This window comes from Adiantum capillus-veneris, chromosome 9 (assembly GCF_014529385.1).
Source record: "Adiantum capillus-veneris isolate H3 chromosome 9, ASM1452938v2, whole genome shotgun sequence".
In the NCBI taxonomy this organism is placed as follows: Eukaryota; Viridiplantae; Streptophyta; class Polypodiopsida; order Polypodiales; family Pteridaceae; genus Adiantum; species Adiantum capillus-veneris.
This window is the reverse complement of record NC_140939.1, coordinates 60,356,490-60,376,901: the sequence shown is the minus strand read 5'-3', so window position 1 is coordinate 60,376,901 and position 20,412 is coordinate 60,356,490.

Here is a 20,412-nt window from a genome sequence, read left to right as displayed (position 1 = left end):
GCAACAATCATAATCGGAATCGCAACCCGATCACAATCTCAACATCATGACATCTTGCACACATCTTGTTTTCTGTGTCCTCTACAAAATAGCCAAAAGAACATACTCGTGCAACCAAATCAACATGATAATCAAATTCAGAGCATCATTTTTGTACCATCATAAATGAGTGCAATCACTTCTTGATTGGATGAAAGAAAAGAGATATTACTTGTGTATATTTGTTTGTAAGCTAACCTATTGCTGCTTGTAGGCTGTCTTGCTGCTGCTAACAATTTGTTTCTATTATAACTTTGTTAAAAGAACTCAGAATATAGACTTCCAGGTACTCACAACGACGGGAAAAAGTCTGGTCACAAGGCATCGCGAACAGAATTGCGAAAAACATTTTTCTTTGGCTGAAAACGCAACTTTTAGGTCACGACTCATAAAAACCCTATTTTTGGATCTCCACTAATTTTTCAACTTATTTTAAGCCTACCCATGTATTTTAAGCTAAAAAACATAAATATAAAACATTGATATTAATAAAAATCTCAATTTTAATTACGTTTTTATTATACTATTCATAGACAGACTATCTGTGTTTCATTAATTTTTATGAAATATATTTTTGGCGTATTATTTAAAAAGAAGAGAGTATATTTTCTTTCTTAATATCTTAAACTCATTCTTATAAGCTCTATCTAATAGACTATTCAACAATCTTTCAAATCCTGTTAAACGAAAGATATGGCCTACTACATTCTTTTCGACTTTAAGAACTTCAAACTTTAGTCCTATTACACATAATTGCCTTGTTTAATTTGTAGCAAATTACATACTAAGCACTCAAAAACGGATCTCAATTGTCAAAAAGGAATAAAGACTATAAAATCTTGAATGTTTAATCCACAAAATAGATGCAAGAGTATTTTGTTTTTTTTTTAAATTTGAGAGATCTTTTGAAAATTCACAAATTAGAGGGGTACGTATTTTGGGAATTTCCCCTTTATATCGACACACCAAAGGTTCCACAGGTCGAGAAGGTGCTTGTCACATGAACAGAATAATAGAGATAGACAACAAAAGATAGAGAAAGAGATCTTTGTATTGATCAATTTTTGCAGAGTTTTGATACATCAGAGGAGCAATTGAATATGGGCGCACTCCTTTGTATGGAGCTCGAACCTCCCGACCACCCCCGAGCTTCAGTCCGCTTGCATGCAGCGTCTCACCCACGCTCGCACTCGCAGAAGAGGAGATCTGTGAATGATCCCCAAATGCACCACCCGTCATTCCTTTACCCTTCTTTTCCTCAAAAAGCATGCGACTTCTCAAAATAGCCGCTTTTTAGGCGTTCGATCGACTTGATTTTCGCACCAAGTATACTTGCGAGAATAAGATAAGAACGTGATCGCGAAGTGATCCGTAAAGATTATATAATTATGTGTGGTTAAGCTAATTATCACGGGTTTATTAAGATGTATTTTAAATTTAAAAATTATCTCAAGAATATTTAGTCTAATTCAGTGATGACCCCTCCCATTACCTACCAGCTTTCAAATATCAATTCCGTTATATTTTGACCTATTTTTGCTTAATTGGTAAATATCTGGTAAACATTTGGGAGGCCTTTAGTAAAGTCTATGCTTAAATGATTACTGCAACCATTTAATAAATTAATGTACATTGAATCTTCCGGAAGGACTAGCGGGGTCAGTTTTTGTCCGAATTTAAATCTAAAAATTTCTAGCCCGAGGTTTGGTGTGCTTAAGATTCCAAAAATACCATTTTTAATTTCCTTTTAGATAGTGCTTTACCTATTTGTAAGTCCAATGCTTTCCCCTAAAATTTTGAGTTCATTCCTTTGCTTACATTAGCTTTGTTGGAGTTGCCCTTGGGAGACTTTTGGACATTGTCCTTCCCCTTGGGCTCATTGGAACCCTTCTTTTCTGTGGGCTTAAAATTTCTTTTAGCCCCCGTTTGGAAATTGATTTGAGAAGCCATAATAGTATGGTGTATAACTGCCGATATGGTGGGTGGCCTTTGGTAGTTGACATACTCCGCCACTTCTTCAGTTAAGCCCGCACAAAATTGTTGCTTTTGCTCTCCAAAATCCAACATTTTGAAGACAGTGGCTTTCAGTTAGTTGTAGGTTCCAAATTTTTTCTACATATCTGTGAATGGATTCATAGGGAGAGAGCTTCAAGCTTCGCTATTCGACAAGTACTTTGTCTGTCATAATAATCAATATCTAATTTTCCTAAATGATTTTCTCATGTTAAACTGATCATTTGATATGGGAAAGTGCCAGGGGAGAAAAAGCTAGAATATTGGTGAAGCTAGCATACCAGCCACAGTAGGGATACAAAGGAGGGAAAAAAAGGATCTAAAAGGGGGTCCGTCTGCAAAAGAGGAATGTGCACCAATGGGCTTAAAAAGACCCTAAGGTTCAACCCATTAAGACTTTCAAAATGCTAAGGTTCCAAAATTCAAAGGTTCTGTCCAAAGGTCAAAAGCCTAGGGAAATTGGATGCTTTGTGTGTGTCCCAAAAGTCTTCAACCATCCCTACATAGGAGGGGGCGAGCCCTAGAATTAGGAGATGAGAGAGAAACACATACACACACAAACTCCCTTTGCACAAAGGGAATGAGGGACACATGTCAGCTCCCTAGCCCAGATGCCCACAAGGTGTACTCAATTCCTATTGGATGGACTTGGAGGTGGACCAATGAGAATTAAGCTAGAATAAATCTAGTTTAATTAATTTAAAAAACACTTAATGAGAGAACCAATAATAATTAAGCTCTCTATAAGACTATTGGACAGTCTCCGAAGGGGTCCAATGAGCATTCAACAGTCCAATAGCTTGCTTGATTCCTATTGGCCAGGAGGCAAAGGGGTCCAATGAGAGTTTAGTTGAATAAGGTAATTACCTAAAGCTCTCACAAAAGGGGAAAGGGGGACACATGTCAGAAGACTATCACTTATGCTGCTTAATTTCCATTGGCTAGGCCTGGGGAGGTCCAATGAGGTGTGAGGATGAGCAAATAGCAAGAGGGGTCAACCAAGAGAGAGAGGGGGACTGATTTTTGCAAGGAATTATCACACACACACACTCATACAATCTCATGGGTGAAGCAAAGAAGACTCTCTCTCCTTATCAAGCTTTAATGGAAGGGAGACACACCAATAACTCTTGGCTTTGTGATGCAAATCCAGCCAAGAGCCAAGATTCAGTGCATGCTCATCTCCTCTACCATGCTAATTACTAAGCTAAGTTATGATAATATGAGTGATTATGTGAGGAGATGTACATATTTCTTGTAAGAATACTCCTTCATCCTCTCAATCTACTCTCATACCCTGCTAGCTCTCACCATCCTCGAAGGTGTGTGAGGTCTTGGGTCTGAGACCGTGAGGGAATTGATGTTGTGTTTTTCTTAGTGCATGAAGTTTCCATCTTCATTGCACTAGCTAGTATTAAGTAACACTAAGAATTGTATTGTACAATGTCTCTCTTGATGGGAGAAACCATAATACAAATCCTTTTGGAGGGGGGACCGGCTCCATGCAAATTCGGTCCTCAACTGTTGTCAATTGCTTAATTTCTCCCTTCTTTGAAGTATTGTTCATGATATATAACTAGGTGTTATAATTTATGTTGCTCTCTCCACCCAATCATTCTTGTTGTTCTCATTAGGAAGCTATTCTAATTAAATGCTCACTATGTTCATGCTATTTTCCGCTACACACAAGTTACTAGACTATTGCATGTTACATTGGTATCAAAGCACAAGGTTTCCCTTTTCTTGCTCAAGAAGGGAGCTCCTCAAGCTAGCTATAAATGGTTGGCACGTACTATTAATTGCATGTGAGTAAGTAGAATAGGGATTTTTCAGCCTTGCAGTTCACCTGCCTTTGTGCAGTTAACGGGGCATCACCGTCGAGACCTATGGTCTTAATAGTGGAGTCCTACGGGGATTTCCTATGGCTTAACCACTATTGAGCTATTAGTAGATTGACAGGAGCTTGTGATGTTCAAGTGTTGAACGACCCTCTCTTCTATTCCTTGCAATTAATGGTATTCGAGCCACGGGTACAATAGCTTGAGTGCGTTTTCCAAAGGGGTAAATAGGAGTAGCAACTAGGGCTTGAAGTGCCAAAGTACACCTAAAAAGTTGTTAGAATGGCTGACAATAGTAAAGACAATGAAATTAATGTTGATAACTTTGATTTTGCTAATGAGCAAGCTACTAATGATGCCCCAATGCTTGTTAACTATCTTGTTTCTAGGCTTCAACAAGCCATGGGAAATCCATCCCTCCAAAGTGAAGTGCAACGGCATCTTTGTGCTCATGGAATTCTCCAAGCTCCCCACCATGACGATAGAGCACTTAGGAAGCCTCCTTGCGAGACTTCCGAAAGAGGCCTCTCTCCGATTTGGTAAGAAGAAGAGGATCCATAGGAAGGGCTGAAAATTTTTCTCCTTGATGACACATCTTCTTCTCAAAGGAGAATTCAAGAGCCTCCACCGAACGAACAAGAAAGAAGTAAGTCTTCTCCCACGTCGGCGGAGATGGCTCCTGGAAGATAGCGGGCTAGTCGCTCTCCATCATGTGCAAAACGGAGAAGACCATTGCATACTTCTCCACACCATACTTCAAAGAGGGATGACAAAAATCAAGAGAAGAAAAAGGCGAGAAAGAGGACACCCTCTTCTCCATCTTCTCCATCCTCTTCCTCTTATGAAAGTGATGATGACGACAAACAAGATCAAGAAAAGAAAAAGGCAAGAAAGAGGTCACCCTCTTCTCCATCTTCCTCAAATTCTTCATCTTCTGAAGAAAGTGATGGTGCAACCTTTGAACCATAAAAAAGAAGAGTCCATAGGAAATCTGATGCCGCATGGAAGAGGTCGTCCAAGCCAAAGAAATTCAAAGAGGGATGGAAGAACATCTCTTTCCTTACCTATGATGGCATTTTTGGTGCTATAAGGGACAAAGTCTTCGCCTTTATCCAACAATTCCATGCGGTGTTTGGAGATGAGGGCTTCACGGAGTCCTCTAAGTTACGCCATGTAGCTATGCACTTTCAAAAGCCTGTCAAGCAATGGTGGTCTAGACTACAGACCAACAACGAAGCTCCAAAAACATGGAAAGCTTTAAGAGCTTCCATTATGAAGCAGTTTTTGGCCACCGATGCCAAAGACAAACTACTCACCAAATGGCGAAGCTTGAAGCTCTCTCTCATATGAATCCATTCACAAATATGTAGAAACATTTTTGGATTTACAAGTCAAAGCCATTGTCTTCAAGAAGTTGGATTTTGGAGAGCAAAAGCAACAGTTTTGTGCAGGATTAATTGAAGAAATGGCGGAGTATGTCAACTCCCAAAGGCCACCCAACATATTGGTTGTTATACACTATACTATGGTGGCCTCTCGAATCAATTTCCAAATGGGGGCTAAAAGAAATTGTAACCCACGAAAACCAAGGGTTCCAATGAGCCTAAGGGGAAGGACAATGTCCAAAAGTCTCCTAAGGGAAACTCCAACAAAGCTAAAGAGAAGGGAGTTTATAAAGGAAATAATAAACTCTCTCCTAAAGAGCTTGAGCATTATCGCAAGGATAACCGCTGTTTCAAGTGCGGCGAGCAAGGGCATGTGTACCACACTTGTCCACAAAAGAACACCCGCCATGAACCTCCTAGAGCTACCTTGGTCAAAATCCAAGAGGAGGAAATTCACCACAAAGGATCTCCTCTATGCCATGCTTGGGGAAGGCTAAGAGAACATGATGCTTTAATTCTCTTTGACCCTGGTTCTACGCACGATTTTTGTTAAAGATTCTCAAAATGAACCTAATGTTTTAGCAAAAGAAAACATACACAATCAAAAGGAATTTCAGTTATCCAATTTTCTCAAGGGGTTTCAAGATGTGTTTATTGTTGACATCCCTTGTGAGCTACCTCCTAAACGAGGCAATGATGACCATGCAATTAGACTTCTTCTAGGAAGTTCACCACCTAACAAACCTCCTTATAGAGTTTCTCAAGCTCAACAAGAGGAGATTATGAGGCAAGTGCATAAGTTATTTGAGAAGGGCATGGTTAGGCCTAGCTCATCTCCATTTTGTTCTCTTGTGTTAATAGTGCAAAAGAAAGACGGCACATATCGTATGTGTGTCGACTATAGAGCACTAAATAGGATCACTATCAAGAATAGGTTTCCCATTCCACGGGTAGAAGACCTATTTGATAACCTAGAAGGGTCCACCTACTTCAGTAGGATTGACCTAAAAAGTGGCTATCATCAAATAAGGATAGTTCATCAAGACATTATAAAGACCGCATTTCGCACTACATTTGGTCTTTACAAATACATTGTCATGCCTTTTGGCTTGACCAATGCACCAGCCACATTCAATCGCTTGATGGAGAAGCTGTTCAGGCCTCACCAAACCTTTACTATAGTGTTCTTTGATGATATCATCATCTACTCTAATTCATTAGACGAACACAAGCAAAACCTCCAGGTAATATTTCAAGTTTTAAGAGAGAATAAACTTTATGTTAATCGAAAGAAAAGTGAATTTTTCTTACAAGAAATTCAATATTTAGGTCACATTATCTCTCAAGATGGCATTCAAATGGATCAATCAAAGTTAGAGGTAATAAAAGGATGGCCTAAACCAAGGAATCTTCATGAGTTAAGAAGCTTTATAGGTATGTGTGCATACTATAGACGCTTAATAGAAAAGTTATCACTAATAGCACGACCATTACATGACCTAACAAAGAAAAACGCTAGGTACACATGGTTTGCCAAGGAGAACAATGCTTTCCAAAAACTTAAAGAAAAGCTTATCTCTCAACCTGTGCTTACACTACCGGATCTCTCAAAGCCATTTGAGGTCCAGTGTGATGCTTGTGGTGATTGCCTTCGACATGTTTTGCTTCAAGAAGGGCATGCCATAGGCTATGAAAGTCAAAGGCTCGACCCTATTGATCAAGCTCTAGGCATGAAAAGGAACTCCTCACAGTTCTACATGCCTTAAGACTCATGGAAGCACTATTTATTGGGGACTCCTTTCATTCTACGAACGGATCACCAAAGTCTTAAGTACTTCATGACGCAGACCAATCTCTTCGAGAAAAAAATGAGGTGGGAAAATTTTCTTTTGCAATTTCATTTTCATATTTCTCGCATTGCTAACAAGCATAATCAAGTAGCTGATGCACTCTCAAGACGACCGAGAGTGAATGCGGTTTCCATAGCAACTCATAATGATCTATCTTCTATGATAGATGAGTATGATATTGATCCTAATTTTAGAGATGTGATTTCAGCCCTTGCATTAGGGAAGAAAGAGGAACCATTTACCTTACAAGATGGTTATCTTCTCTATGGCAATAGACTATGTGTTACTAGCTCACTGCGTGAGAAAGTAATGTATGAATCTCATGCTCCTCCTTATGCGGGGCAGAGAGGGATTCAGTCTACCTTAAAGGGGATTGAAACATATTCTTATTGGCCTACCATAAAAGCAAACATACAAGAGTATGTCTCTAAATTTGTGGTATGCCAAAACCCAAATCTTGATAGAGGGAAGCAACCTTGATTGCTTCAACCTTTGCCAATCCCAAATTCACCGTGGGAGAGCATATCCATGGATTTTATCTTTGGATTGCCTAAGTACATCCTTGGGAATACGGGAATATGGATGATAGTAGACAGGTTCGGTAAAAAACTCATTTTATACCTGTCAAAAAGACTATCAAAGCCCATCAAATGGCAACCCTCTTCGTTTCAGAAATCGTCAAGTACCATGGCTTGCCAATGTCCATAGTGTTGGATAGAGATCCTAGAATGACCAGTAATTTCTGAAAGGGTCTCTTCGAGAATTTAGGAACAAGGGTAAACTTCTCTTCGGCTTATCACCCGCAAACGGATGGCCAAAGTGAAATAGCTAACCTAACAATTCTCGATCTACTAAAAGCCTATGTAATGGAAGTAGATCAAAGATCCCAGTGGGAGAAGTACTTACCCTAAGTGGAGTATGCCTACAATAACACCGTACATACTTCCACGGGAAAGGCACCATTTGAGGTAATTGAGGGAAGATAGAAAATTCCCTTGCTACTTAAGGTACACGGGAAGATCTTCATTGCAGATGAGTATAGCCAAGACCTATAACAATCTTTCCAAAAGATTAAGGATGCTATCTCTATCTCACATCAAAGGCAAAAGCCTGGTGCTGACAAGCATAGAAGAGCCCAAGCCTTTAAATAAAATAATTGGGTCTTACTCAAATTTCCCAAGGCTCGATTAAGGCACACAACGGGCAAGAATCCTATGCGATAGCAAAAGTACTATGCTAAGTTAGCAAAAAGGTACTACGGTCCCTTCCAAATTCTTAGTCCTAAAATTTCTAGCTGTCTTCAACTGAACATAACTCCCAAACGGAGCCAAAACAGCCCAAGTTCATCTCGCACAATCTTGTTGCACTTGTTGCCCTCTTCGACGGCTATGTGATGTAAAATTTCCATAGCCTGCTCTGATTTGCTAAAAATCAACCATCAAAATAGCATTTTCTACAAAAACGATGCAAAAACAGCAAATTTTCCTTTTTCCTTAATCTTTGGCCCTCAACGAGCATCTAAACATCAAAATCTCTAAAAACGCAGAGAACGAAAGTTGTTCCTTATAACACAGGCTTCAGTCGCTTCATACATTACTTTTCCAAAATCACACGTTAACACCTTCAAAAATGACCCAGAAAGTGCCTTTTGGCTCACAAAATTTTATTGGACGAAAACAATCGACACATCCTTCTACACAGTGGACCATATTTAAAACGACCAAAACTTCCTAGAAAAACAACATTTATTGCTTATAGTGCTTATGCCTTCCAATTAATGTCTGGCAAGGGCCGCGTACCATCGGGAAAGAACCACATTCTAGGAACGACGGAAAGAACCACATGCTAGGAACGACGGAGAGAACTCGTAGCAACCAGCTAGGAACCTCCTCCTCGGGTGACCCATCCTAAGAGGAGGATGCACTCGAGTGTCCAAGGGCAAGAGCCCTACCAAAACCATCAACAACAAGTGAGCACAAGATGTTCCTCAAGAGCATGACCCAACGGGGGGTTTGATTGAACCCACAACCTGTAGGTTGAGAGGCCAATCCTTACCGTTAGACCAACTCTTTGGGGACAGTTGACGGGCAATATTACCGCAACCATTCTTTCAAGGAGGAAACTTTAGACCTTTTAGCTATTTTTACAAAGAGGAAATTTTATTCATAGGCCATTTTTTGGATTGGTGCGGTAGAGAGACGCATTTGGGTCAAGTAGAAAGCCATTTGTAGTGTACCTAGGACTCTTGAAAGGAATTGTGGACCATTGGCAAAGTATACATGTTCTCTGTAGGTGTGTACCCATGTCTTTTAAATAGGAATATTCTTGAAAGATCCCTTGCGATTAAGAGAAAGGGAAAATGAAAGGAAAAAATTTTCCTTTCGACATGACTAAAATACTCCTCTTATTTGTGAGATTTTTCAAAACACCCCAGAATTGCTGCGTCCACGGCTTGAATTGCATTTTCTCGTGGAAGCGCGAGATTGGAATTGTTGACGAGAGTGGCCACTTCCAGTTCGCTCATGGATATGCCATTACCTCTACCACCTCTTTCAATGTAGACAATGGTAATGCCATCATTTAGTTCAATCTCACCACCCTTTCATTTGCCACTTGGCCCCTTCTCTCTCTCTCTCTCTCTCTCTCTCTCTTGTCGTTAAAAGGTTCTCTTTTGCTCTCTAGATTGGTCATTCTCTTAATAAAATGTTGTGATTCTTTCTAGGAAATACTCCCAAAATACCGCTCCTCGCTTTAATTTGTGGAATCCCAAAATATCCTTCAAATTTCTAAAATTTTCAAAATACCTTTCTGTCATGGCAAGTTTTGGGCATAGCGCAGAAGAGGAGGCAGACAACACAGGCAGAGGGTGACACAGTGCCAAGGAGAGGTAGGATTTGATTTCAGACTGCTTGAATTTAGGCGAGGCAAGTCACAACACGCGAGACAAACAGCTAGTTGGAGACAAGGAGTGGCCTGCTGGGTTAGATTCTGAGTGATTAGGAGATTTACAAAAGTTTTAATGCAATTATCAACGAAAGCTTCCACTTTTGACCTAAAAACAGGAAGAATTTCAAGTTTTCCCTGAAGAACAATGTTTCTTTTAAGGGCAAATTCCTAAAACACCCCTCAAATCCCCAATATTTTGTCATAAATTCCCAAAATGCCCCAGGTCCTGAGATTAAAATTCTCCAAAGATTAAAAAAATTGTAGGTTTTCATAAGAAGACTGATTGTCTATCAATATAAGATGCTAAAACTAGAGAACAAGAGAATGACTAATTTGGCAATGGTGGCACTGTGTGAAAGGGATATACGTCTGAAAATTTCTACAATGTTTTTGGGAGGAGACAAAGTTAAGTGCATCAATTACTAGGGATTATAGGGTTAATTAAATTTGAGATTATATCCAAGCGAGGTTGTACTACTATGTCTAGTGATGAATGTGTTTTCTAGTATATGTGTTACATGTAAATTCTTGCAAACGAAAAGTATTTCTAAAATAAAATTTTCATTGATCAATGGTTGGTAGCGTAGAATGTCGGCTCACATTTTTGAAGGTGGATGCTGAGCGTGTTTTGTCTTTAATACATGCACCCAAGGTACAATTGATCTCATCTACGACTAGTTTTCTTTCACGAATAATGGTCAAGAACGGAAGCAATTTAGGGTCCATTGCATGTCTCACAGAGCATGACATCTTGTACAAAGTTTCATGTAGCATTAGGGAATTTCGGAGGTCATTTGGAGGGCCTTCTAAGAAAATGTATTTTTTGCACTCTCTCTCTAGAAAAAATGGCAAATAATAGAGCTGGGTCTTTCATAGTAAAAGTTCAAAAAGTGTACTTTAAGTAGATTCCTTAATCTTCTGAACATTCGTTCGTAGTGATTGAGGGATAATCATCTTTTCAGTTGCATTGAATGAACCTCGTCAATATGGAGGGAATGAGGCTAACATGGAGGGACGAAGGCGCAGACGCTATTCACTTTCCATTAAACCTGCACATTTGGCTAATGGCGCACTCCTCAAATGGCACAAATGTTACCCAGAAACGAGCCAAATATCACCTTCACATTGATTTGGACAATGAGTACCAACCATTGATTAAGCGCAGTAAAACAAACACACATATACCTCCCGCTTCCATAGACACGCTCAGAGCTCAGGAGCTAAACACATAGATATCTGGACGAGAGGCTCTCTCTACCCTAAGAATCCAATGACTAATGTGTCTCCACCGTTTGTCAATCCTACAGGCTTATTGACCTTTACTGGTGATGGAGAAAAGGGCCTTCTGGGTTATTGTAAATCTCTTACAAGAGAAGCTGAAACTTACAAGGGCATTCTCCAAGCTCAACAGTGTGAGATTGTTCGCCTTTCACATTTACATTCTACAGATCAGGTTACCATTTTGCAACATAAAACATAGGTACAAGAACTGAAAGGAAAGGTGTGAAGTTGTCAAATGAAGGACACCATCTTGGGTGGTCGTATCCGAAAGAAGAAATTGCCCAATCTTGAAACATTGCAGGTTGCATCAGGAGGTCTCAAGAAAAGAATCCGAGCATTAAGGTGATGCTTCTTGGTTGGCTACATTGTCTTAGTTAAGTAATCTTTTTGTTTTTTCTTGTTATGCATTGTTTTCATGTGCCTAAATAGTGTTAGTGAAGCAAATTTTCTGTTATTTACTTATGCATTGTCTTCATGTAGAGATTCAATCTATCCTGACAAGGAAAACATTGACCCCAAAGCCAATATAGGAAAGAGATTGAAGCCACTTATAAGTAGAAGCCTGGCAGCAGATATAGTATATGACAAGAAGTTTAAGGTCCTACAACGAAATGTAGTGGACCGCTTTATTTCAGAGAACTCAGTGCCTGCAAAAGAGATACAAGGCACACTTGATTCACTTGGTGTAACCAAAAGAGGATATTTGGCTATCCAAAAGTCTGTCTCATCCATCTTTGTTAAGAAGGGTATAAAACCCAAACTTCTACCATCAGCCTCAAGTGTTTGGAAAGAGAGGCTTCAGCTTAACGAGGCACAGGGAGACTATCTTGGACAGCCCTTTCATATTAAAGCAACTTACAGTGGCCATGGAGCAAACATGGCATATGATGAGTTCAATAATATTTTTATGGACCTGCGGATATTACAGAAGAGAATGGTGGAGTTCTACAACATCACATTTGAAGAGTCACGAGGGGTATTACATTTTGTGTTAAAATAGGATGAGTGTGAGCTTGTTAAAGAGAAAAAGCTAGAGCGTGTTACTATTACTTTAATGAATAGAGCCCTCTCAAAGTGTCCCAGTGATGATCCTTTATATTTTAGTGTTCAATCAGAATCTAACATATGGTGGCTTGGTGCGTTTGAGGTAAGAGAGATTCTCAGGTAAGCTCAAATGTTCACATCTACTTAAGTCTCATTTATTTTGTGTTGCAGGTAAAGAAAGAAGATCATGAGATTCTATATTGGGTGTTCCATCGAACTAATATTCCGGAGGTGATTGATCAACAGACTAACCAGGGAGAGGTACTACGTCTAGATGGAAGGGAAGACTTTCAAGTTCAGTGGCATCTTGCAGGTGACCTCAAAACATTAAAGTGCATGTATAATTGTGGAATGGGTGCAATGGCAAAGTGGCCGTGTTTGTTCTGCATGGAGCCTGCAAAGGTCATGGACCCAAAGTGGTGGAGAAAAGATCCAACACGTCACATTGATGATCCTGCTTTTCGACCGGTTTTGAAAATACCACTTGTGAATGTCCACATTTGTACAATGCATGCCCTTTGTAGAATTGTGGAGAAATTGGTCTACTTATATATCGGGTTTGCTTGGAAGATTAAGAACTCGGCAGAACGACAAGTAGCCCTGCAGTTCTTAGAAATGTTACTGTCGGATATGGGGTTCATGGTGGCAATGTGAAAATCTAGCGGGATGAAAAGAGATCAACTGCTGAGAACAATGTCCCATGCAAACCATCCATCGGTGGGGTGAAGGTGCGGAGGTTTTTATCTAAACCCCAAGGTACAAGAGATCTAAAGCTAACAAAACATGGAAAAATATATAACACATCTTATGTTAGCAAGGTAGAGTATCAGAGCTGGAAAAAGCTACATATTGCAGTCAAAGACCAAGAACCAACTACTCGTAGCGCGAAGGCTGAGGTTTGGCGATCAATAGACATCCTATTTTTGATGTGCGACAAAGATGACTGGTCACAAGGTGATATGAACAAGTTCAAGGAGAATCTCAACCTTCTAAAAAAATCATTCAAGATAGCATGGACAGACACCCAGATTACTCACTACATGGTATTATCGTGTATTTCATTCTCTCTTATGTGCAAATATGTGAGTGTACAACATTCTAACTAATCTGTTTTCATATCCAGCACATCATCTTCAATCATTTACCATATTTTATACAAAAGTATGGGAACCCGGAAATATGGAATACCCAAGGGATGGAAAAGTCTCATTACATGGCGAGAAATGCTTATTTTAGGCACACACGACATGGTGGCTCTCGAATCAAGGCTAACAGTTTGAGAGAACTATTTGAATGGTTCTATCATAGAATAATTCATCGAATGCAGGCAAAAGAAGTCTTGGAAAATTCAGCAGCAGCACAAGCCATCAGACATTCACAACAACAAAAAGTTAAAAGATCAATGGCATACAACAACTCCGGAGCTCGTGAAAGTCAACGAAGGTGGAGAGAGACAATGATGTATGTGAATCACAAGTGGAGAAAGATACTCTGAGTGGATGACATTGTACAAAATTTATGTAATACATGATCTTATACAACTGCTACTTGAAGTGTATCAAGATTTTGAAGGTTCAATTTTGTTTTTTGGCACGTCACCCTTGTAACGAATCATGAGATGTTTGCCATACTCTAAAAGTTCATCTGGGTTTTGTCTACCAAGAGCTAGTGCCATTGCTGTGTAGGTGTAGTAATACGTTGCCTGACCACCTGTATAGCCCGGGCAGTAACCAACACAATCTCTAGCAAACACTTTGTCCACAAGAATGACTTTATCTGCACTTTTGGGCAGCACGGGTCCACCCAAGAAGGGTGATAGTGTCTTGAATGTGTAAGTTTCTATTGAACCCTCTTGTGACATGGAATTGTGAAATACTACTATCGGCGACTCGCAAAGCTTTGAAAGGTACTGCGCTAGGGCCGCAACCCTTCCACGATACTCTCGAGTCCGCCGCCGAAGGAAGTCATCCTTGTCAGCAATCCAAGACTGCACATATCATGTCAGAAGTGACACAAAGAGAGAGAGAGAGAGAGAGAGAGAGAGAGAGAGAGAGAGAGAGAGAGAGAGAGAGAGAGAGAGAGAGAGAGAGAGAGAGAGAGAGAGAGAGAGAGAGAGAGAGAGTTACCATGAAGCTCTCATCCTGTAGAAAGAGGTTTTCCTGCCACAGGTCTACAGATGTAGTTGAGCCCTGACCTGAATGGTTAAACCAATCCTCCACTTCTTTGTTACTTGTTGATGGTCTTAGGCTTTGTCTTATTGCTTGGAAGGTGGCTTCATCAGGTAGTGTCTCCTTGTATTTTTCGGCTTTCTCAAAGCATCTTTGGAGGCATTCCATTGGATTGCTGGATGTTTCCATTGCCTCATCATCACTACTATCCTCTGAAACAAATCCACTCCTCTCCTCTTGGACTCTGGAAATAATAGCCCGGGAGAAATCCTCCCTTAAATAAAAGACGCTTTTCACATAATGTAAGAAGATATAGGTCCTGTCTCCAATCCTGAAGTCAGGCACAACAGGCAACATCATCTGAGAATGCTTCTCAGTGAAGTTATTGACATCCAATGGAAGTTTGATTTCTGTGGTTTTCAGAGAGAGCATCTTACTTCTTTGTACTTCAATTGCCTCAACCTCAAGGTCGACTGTATCTTCAACCTCCTCGAATTCTTGTATATGAGTTGTCTCCTCACATTCTTCATCTAGTGATGCATCCTACTCCTCTAACACCTCATCAGGATTCTGCATGAGGAATCCAAACAGGCTGTTCAGGTAAATCATAAAGCCAAAGGCTTCCTGAATGAGTTTGCATTCTTTTTGGTGCAAAGGGCAGGCTGAATGTCAGCAAGAAGGTGGTAATTCCCTATACTTCTTCAGTCCCTGTCCCTTTCCACCACAGTCATTTAAATGCACAAGAGGCATAGTAGGCAGAACAACCCTCCCTACCTGCACCATCACTTTAAACTTATCTCTGTAGGACTGCAAGAAATTACTGTGCTGAGCTAACAGGTCTTCAATGTCAAACTTTGGATTAAACATAGAATGAACTAGATCAAATTGTCCCCGGCACCACAAGATGCTGCAAAATCAAACAGCCTCTCATCAGTTGCAGCTGGGTCCTCCAGAGCAGACACATCCTCTTTGGCTTTACATTTAGTTGCACAGGGACTACTTTCTAGCACATCTGCATCATCTGAGAAGTCTATATTCCTCTTTCTTGTATTTTTCTTGACAAGTACTGTACAGGGTGATGGAGCCTTGTAGGGTGAGAGATCCTCTTGCCCTGGTGACCTCTCTGATTGATCTTCACCAATTGACTTTTCTTCAGATATGTCCTAACAAAAGTCAACAGTTCTTTTGGCAGAAACATTAAGCAACTGAGCCTGCAAAGGTTGAAATCCTGGCACAAGCTCTGGGTCTGGTTTCAGCCTCTTCTGCCTACTGGACCTTAATCCTATTCATCAGGAAACATGACAAGTCTCACTCTCTCTCTCTCCATATATATATATATATATATATATATATATATATATATATCTGTCTCTCTCCAAAGCACAAACAAAAACACACATAGTCTCTCTCTCTCTCTCTCTCTCTCTCTCTCTCTCTCTCTCTCTCTCTCTGTATGTGTCTCTTTGTACTAAAGGCACGCAAGGACGACAACGTGCTTTTTGCAACTATCTACGCGCGCCTTAAGTACAATTGAGAGAAAGAGAGAGAGAGAGAGAGAGAGAGAGAGAGAGAGAGAGAGAGAGAGAGAGAGAGAGTTATAACTATACTATAGGCGCGCGGAGAGAGCTGCAGCCAGTGTTTGGTTGGCTTTGCGCGCCGTTAGTAACGGGGACAGAGAGGGGAGGGAGAGAGAGAATGTGTATGTCTCTGTGTGTGTGTCTGTGTGTATGTGTGTATGTGTGTGTGTCTCTGTCTATGGAAGTATGTGTTGAGGTGTGTGTGTGTGTTGAAAAACAGTCTGGGTTTTTCTTTGTTTACACACACACACACACACACACACACACACACACAATTTGTACCAACTGTTGGAAATACAGAGAGAAAGAGTGAGAGATCACCTTTTGTTGGTGGGGTTTGCAGAAACTCGAAGGGAGGTGTCTCCTCCATTGCTTTTTGTTTGTCAAACTGGCTCTCTCTCTCTCCCTCTCTCTCTCTCTGAGAGTAAGGAGTCCCTCTCTCTATCTCTCTCTCAATCTGTCTCTCTCTCTCTCCTTCTCTCTTTCTATGGTTCTCTCTCTCTCTCTGTCTCTCTATCACTCTCTCTCTCTATCACTCTCTGGCAGTAATGAGGCTCTCTCTCTCTATATTGTTCTCTCTCTCAACATCACACTTATAACGGATACACACGGCGGATCCCCAGGTGTTACTATAAATTAGAGTATAATTGCATGTTGTCACACGTGCGGTCATTATTGAGACCGTATACTTTTGTACGTCATATATAGAGGTCATGAGAGAGAAAAACCACACCTCGTGAAAGAGAGTGAGTGAAAGAGAGAGAGAGAGAGAGAGAGAGAGTGACAGAGCCGTCGTCTGCGTCTCCGACAGCAAGCCAACCCATCGACATAACGAAGGTCTGCGTCCTCAGGAGGTTTGGCCCTCTCTCTCTCTCCCTCTGCCTTTGCCTCTATCTCTCTCTCTCTGTTTCTGTCATAGTATATTGCATATCTAGCTTTTTCTTAACAAACAACACACACATACAGTCACAAACACAACACACACACACACATACACACACACACACACACACACACACAGAGACACACACACTCACAAACACACAGACACACAAATAAAACATACACACACACACACAAAGACACAAATATAACATACACACACACAGACACACACACACACATACAGAGACACACACACAAATCACAAACACACACACACACACACACACATAGCCTCTCTCTCTCTCTCTCTCTCTCTCTCTATACTAAAGGTGCGCGTAGAGAGGCATAACCGGTGTGCATGTCTCTATGCGCGCCGTTAGTACTGTGCATTGACCAGTGTATGTGTGAGTGTTATAGAGAGAGGATGTAAGGCGGGGAAAATAGAGAGAGAAAGAGAGAGAGAGAGTGAGTTTTTATTTTACCTTATACTAACGGTGCGCGGAGGTGTTTTTTGAGGTCAAAACATGCTCCACGCGCACCTTTAGTAATGGGAGTCTCTCACTCTCTCTCTATTTAAATATGCTAAGCTATAGAAAGGAGAGAGAGAGAGAGACTCCTCTTTTTGTATACAGTGAAATGGCTAGAACAAAAGCCACTGCAAGGAAGCCAAGCAAGGGACCAGGATTAGCAGCTAAAGCAAGTAGCAGATCTGCAACCCCAAAGAAAAGACCTGGAAAACCCAATAAAATTCTGAAAGGTCCAAGGGTGAAGAAGTTACAAACCTGCATGGGACTTTTCAGAGAAATCAGAAAGGCACAGAAATGTGTAGATTTTTGCATACCAAAGCTGCCCTTTCAGAGGACGGTGAGGTCCATATGTGAAGAAGCTACCTGGGGCACCAAAAGGTGGAAGGTGGTGGCATTAATGGCTCTACAAGAAGCAGCAGAGGACTTCCTAGTGGAGTACTTCAGTGACATGACCATTGTTGCAGCCCATGCCCACAGGGTTACTATAATGGACAAAGATAGTGAGACACTGAAAAGAATAAGGTGGAGGTATGACAAACTACTGGTCCCCAATGTCTGTAGGGATAAAAAAATAAGGGAAATTTTGTTATACCCCCCTGAGCTAGTGCCACAACTCACAGTTGTAGATGTCACACATGATGTGAATACAAGGACAAGGGCAGAGACTATTGCTCGCCAAACAGAGGACATGAGGGAAGCAGAGCTTAAGGAGAAAGAAAAAGTAGCAGTGGAGTCCCAGAGGCAAATAGAATTCAATGTGACCCTGTCCATAGAGGGAAGCAATCGAGAAACTCTACTTTCAATGAAGGATGGTTTGCTTGCAGAGATACCATTTGTAGATGGAGCCAGAAAGCTAGCTCTGGAAAAAGTGGGCATTAATTTATTGCAGAATCTAGATGCTCAGATTTCAGACACAATTATCTATGCTTGTCTTAAGTAAGTGTTACTATCTTGCTAGCTTTGAAAACTCAGATAATAGGTTTTCTAACTCAGGTAAAGTCTATGCAGCCTGATCAAAATTCAACTCCCACTGCACACCCACACAGAGGTGTTTCTTCTTGATCCACAAATGTCAGTGATTATTAGACAAAAGAACAGTCCATCTGGGACCTTTGAGATTTGGTTTCTCCACTGTGCTATGCTGGAAGTTACTGTCATCATCTTTCCATATGAGAACAACCATCACTGGAGTCTCATATGCCTTGATGTTGACCAACCAGCAGTGTGGGTGTTCAATTCAATAAAAGGAACCCACCCTGAAATTAGGCTGTAAGTGTTTTGTATCAGAAAGTGTTTCTTATAGATATCCATGTAAATTTGAAGCCTCATGAGAACATCTTGACATTGCTTTGTGCAGTTGTATAAAGAGGTTGTTGCTTGCCTATGGCAAGCTATGTGGAAGGTATGAACTATACAAGGCCCCAATCAAAGATGTACCTGTCCCAAATCAAACCGATGGAAATTCTTGCGGCTGGAGATGTCTTCTCCATGCAGAATATGTCCTGCAAAGGTACTTTGCATTAAAACATTTCATGACTAAGGCAACCATTTGGCAATGCATTCAGTTAGTTTTGGTTTAGTTTATAAAAGAATTCTCACCATGTGGTCTTTCAATTTTGCAGAGTGCTTTAAAAAACTACACATATGATTATTTTCAAAGATATCGGGTAAGTTTAATACAACACCTGCTTACTATGTCTAGCCCTAGAGAGCTTGAAGATAGCGGCTTGGATGACTGCACTATTGATCTAACAATACATGAAGTGCCACCACGACAAACCCCTGCATCCGATACAGTGGAATCACAACGGGCCGAGGGGGTCATATCAGCAGAAGATGAAAGAGCTGAGGATGAGGAAAGGTCAAATGAGCATATGGAAGGTACTAGTGTACAACCAGAGGAGACAATGAAAGAGCCAATTCAGCCAGTGGAGAAGCCAAAAGAGCCTATGGCTGAAACCCAAGCTGAGGAAAGTAGGCCTATAGATGAGCAAAAGGATATGGATGAGGAAAGCAGGCGTAGGGATGAGCAAACTGATATGGATCAGGCAAGGATATATGAGGGAAGCCGGTCAACCGAGGGAGAGGAAAAGACCTTGGAGGAAACCTTAATGAGGCAGAAAGAGCCATGGGGGAGACCCTTGATGAAGATGTGAATGATGACTATGAAGATGTGAATGATGAAGCTAAAGCAAAGGAGAGCAACAACGACATCAACACTACAGAGACCCAGTATGGACCCTTGCTACCTGTAGATACGGTTGTTCCGGTAATGTCTATTCAAGTATGGAAAAATATGTTCAGCTTCTAACTACTTATATGTACTTGTCAACTTTTACAGAGGTTGATTATCTTGGACGTCAATGGATTGCTGCTGATGCGGGTGCCTCTTGGTGACACAAAATCCTTTGAGGATTTGCAAACGTTTCGGATGGGAACTTGTCGAGTCGTGGTTCGTCCAGGAACCAAGGAATTTATTCAGTTTCTTCTTTCGCGCTTCAGAGTTGCCATATGGTCTTCAATGCAAAGGCAAAACTTGTCGCCACTAGTTACAATAGTTTGCAATGTATGCGACGCTCACACGTCAGATTTTGCCTTTTTGTATGATCAAAGAAAATGCGTTACCGTTGAGGGCCACTACCACCCTAAAAAACCACACTTACCTCTTTTGTACAAACCGTTTAGCCAAATTGGTGTACCCTTTGATGCAACTAATACACTACTGATTGATGATACTCCTGAAAAGGGAGAACTAAATCCGTCGGGAACAACTATCTCACCACCTTCTTTCGAGGGGCATTCCTTCGATTTTTACCTTGAAGACATTCTGATTCCATACTTACAGAAATTGTATCTCAG